Raw genomic sequence first — 4,205 nt, 5'->3', positions numbered from 1 at the left:
ATATTCACATATATATTAATATGTATTTTTATTTGTCTTACTGAGTCTGAGTTACCTCACTCAGGATGATTTTTTTTTTCTAGTTCAATCCATTTGCCTGTGAATTTCATAATTTCATTTTTAATGGCTGAGTATTATTCCATTACAAATATATACCATATTTTCTTCATCCATCCAAAAATGGAGGGACATCTAGGTTGTTTTTAACTTCTCACTATTATTATTAAAGCAGTAATGAAAATAGTTAAGCAAGTGTCTCTGTGGTAGGAAAAAATCTTCTTTGGTTATGTGTTCAAGAGTGTGATATAGCTGGATCTTGAGGGACATTGATTCTCATCTTTCTTAGGAACCACCACCCTGAATTCCATAATAGCTTCTCAAGTTTGTACTCTGACCAGCAATAAATGATTAATCAATGACATCTAATGGAAGACTTGGACATAAATCAACACACCTATGTATGCTTCATTTAAAAAAAAGAAACCTGAAATACATTTTGGAAAAGAGAAAGTATCTTCAACAAACGGTGCCAATCAAACCAAATGACTGTATAGGGAAGAATACAAATAAATCTATACTTATTGAGTTTGATCAGCAGTAAGTCGCAGAAGCTGAAAACATTCAGGGCTTAGATTAGATTGTATGGAGGTAAGAAGCTTCCAGAACTAGGCCTAGGTTAGTAGAACTCAACTCCAAATACATTAAAGGCTTCAACATAAACCAGATACAATGTACTTGATTGAAGATAAAATAGGAACTAGCCTTGAACTCTGCCCCAACTAATCCCTTACTATTGGCACAGGAAAAGATTTTCTGAACAAAACACTGCACAGGCACTAAGACTGCCAATTAATAAATGAGACCTCTTGAAACTGAAAAGTTTCTGCACATCAAAGAGCACTGTCATCTGACAAAGCAGCAGCCCATAGAGTTGGAAACAATGTTTACCAACTACAGATTTGAGAGAGTGCTAATATTATATATATATATACATATGTGTGTGTGTGTGTGTGTGTGTGTATTTGTATATATATGTAAATATGTGTATAAATATATATATATATATATATATATATATATATATATATATATGTGTGTGTGTGTGTGTGTGTGTGTGTGTGTGTGTGTGTGTATGTATATATGAAACTATATCTTAAAAACACCCATTTCTAAATAGGGTTCATATCTGAACAGAGAATTCTCAAAAGAGGAAACAAATAGCTGCACACCCCTTGAAATGTTCAATACACATAGACATCAGGGTAATTGCAAATCAAATTATGTTGAGATTTCATCTTAATCCTGTCAGAACTCACGCTAAGGAGGATGTAGAGCAAGGGGAAGAATTTCCATCCTAGGCCTATTGCCTGGTTTTTGCAATCTAGAACATGATTGCAAATAAAATAGATTTCTATAAAAATATTTGTGAAGTATTATATATTCCCTTTGATCATAGAACACTTGCATAAACATACCTTTTATTCTACTGATGGAATTGTCATCTCCTAGTCTTACTAACTCAGTCTTCTAACCTAGGCCTAGTTCTGGAAGCTTCTTGCCTCCATACAATCGAATCTAGGCCTTGAATGTTTTCAGCCTCTGAGACTGACTGCTGATTAAGCTCAGTCTCTCTTGTTCTTTCTGATTTCTGGCTGGTTGCTTCAACTGTTATTCTGGATCAAACTCCTCTCCAAGCTGACTGATTCAATCTATCTTCTCTCAGTTTCTCACTGAATTGCTCTGCTTGGCTTCATACTAACTTTGGCAATATATTCTAATCCTCTGACTCCTTTTCATTCTCTGGCCTTTTCTAGCTTTACTTATATCTAGCTTGTTCTCTCTTACAACCTTCCTCTCTATAACTGTTCCAGTAAAACTGCCTCCTGCCTCCTTCTACATTGCTCCTTAAGTAGCTTTCATTTTCTCTCTCTTCTCCTGAGAGTTGGGCATATTCTATACTGTCAAATCTTTCTCTGATTCATCACTTTGTCTACCATTCAATTAGACATCTCTTTCAAACATGTTTAATTTCTTCTACAAAGTAACTTTACCTTCATTGTTTGTGATTAAAGGTTTGCACTAAGGGATGAGCCACACCACAACTATAAACAGTTGTTTTTTCATTAAATAAAACAATCTTGGAGTTGATAGTGTGATCAAATATCCTCAATAGGATTGTGAGATTTTTTTACAGCTTTATAAAATTTATAGTGGGTAGTGACTTTTTAAAGCTAATATTTCCTCTTAGATCTGATTTTACATTGGTAATCTTCTATGATATTTAATAGCAAACATTTAATTTGGACAAGCTAAGCTGTTCACTTTGACCTCCAAGCACAATCTATTCAGCTATTGCCTCTACCACGTTTGAAGCCAAGGGAAATGCAGTAGTCTCTATCCCTTCAAAAAGCCAGTTCTATAGCTGTATATATATTTTTTTAAAATGTATTTCAGACTACCAATTGCTTAATTATACTAGCCATGGTTTGATAGAAATCCCCTGTATTGTTTACAACTTTAACTAATAGCCACTTCAGTAAGACTGTATCCTGCAGTGACACTAACTCATTTTCTATTTTCCAATAGCAACTTTTATCTCATTGAATTTATCCTTGGAAATCTTCTTTTAAGCTTGTTTCCTTGATTCTCAATTTTTCTTTTTCTTATACTTTGAAACAAACTCCAAAAACCTTACAGTTTATGTTGGTGAAGCAGTGCTTGGCTGACTGTACCTCTATGTAAGAAGGAAATTCTTCTGTTTGGGCATTTAAGGATTTCATACTCATAACAAGTATATATCAGCTTAATATTTATGCTTCCCCATGCTTTTGATCTTAGATGCTTTATCAGGGTATATGTGACATTAGGTATTTTACCATCAGGTGCTTTATATTTTAAAATGACTCCACATTTTAGCTTCAGTACGTATCCACTCCATGGAATTTTTTTACTTTTATTTATTTATTTATTTATTTATTTACACTCCAGATTATATCGCCCCCCCCCACCCAAGTCCACCCTCTGACTGTTCTACATCCCATACCTTCTCCCTACCCTCCTGTCTCTACCAGGATGTCCTCACCTCCCACCTCCTACCCAACCATACCTCTAAACTCCTTGGGGCCCTCAGTCTCTTGAGGGTTAGATGCATCTTCTCTGACTGAAAGGACATAGTCAATAAGACAAATCAGCAACCTACAGATTTGGAAAAAATTCTTCACTAACCCCACATTCGATAGAGGGCTAATATCAAAATATATGTTGCAGAGACAAAGTTCGGAGCAGAGCCTGAAGGACTGACCATCTAGAGACTGCCCTACTTGGGAATCCACCCCATAAACAACCACCAAACCCAGACAATAGGCAGATGCCAATAACAGCCTGTTGACAATAAGACAATAAGAGCCAGACAATAGGCAGATGCCAATAAGAGCCTGATATAGATGCCTCCTGTGAGGCTCTGCCAGTGCCTGACAAATACAGAAGTGGATGCTCACAGTCATTCATTGAACAGAGCACAAGGTCCCCAATGAAGGAGCCAGAGAAATACCCAGGGAGCTGAAGGGGACTGAAGCCCCATAGGAGGAACATCAATATGAACTAACCAGTACCTCTAGAGCTCCTTGGAACTATACCACCAAATCAAAAAAAACAAAAAACAAAAAACAAACAAACAAACAAAAAACACATGGTGGAACATGTGGTTCTAGCTATATATGTAGCAGAGGATGGCCTATTCGATCATCAATGGGAGGAGAGGCCCTTGGCCCTATGAAGTCTCTAGGCCCCAGTATAGGGGAATGTCAGGAAAAGGAATGGGAGTGGGTGGATTGGGGAGCGGGAGGCGGGAGGGATAGGGGATTTTCGGAGGGAAAACTAGAAAAGAGGATAACATTTGAAATGTAGATAAAGAAAACATCTAATTAAAGGAAAAAAAAAGAGCTCAAGAAGCTAACCACCAAAAAAACAAACAAACAAACAAACAACACAATCAAAAAATGAGGTATAGAACTAAACCGAGAATTCACAGCAGAGGGATCTCCAATGACTGAGAAATGCTCCATGGGTTTTGTTTTACTAAATTGTACATTTTCCCAGTTTCTCTTCAACATCTATTCACATTGGGAAAGTACAGTGCGATTGATTTATGGATTCTGAGTGATTTGATCAATGGCATCTGTTCTCTGTCCATGCTTCACCTCTTG

This window comes from Mus musculus, chromosome 6, assembly GCF_000001635.26.
Source record: "Mus musculus strain C57BL/6J chromosome 6, GRCm38.p6 C57BL/6J".
Taxonomy (NCBI): domain Eukaryota; kingdom Metazoa; phylum Chordata; class Mammalia; order Rodentia; family Muridae; genus Mus; species Mus musculus.
This window is presented reverse-complemented; position numbering follows the sequence as displayed.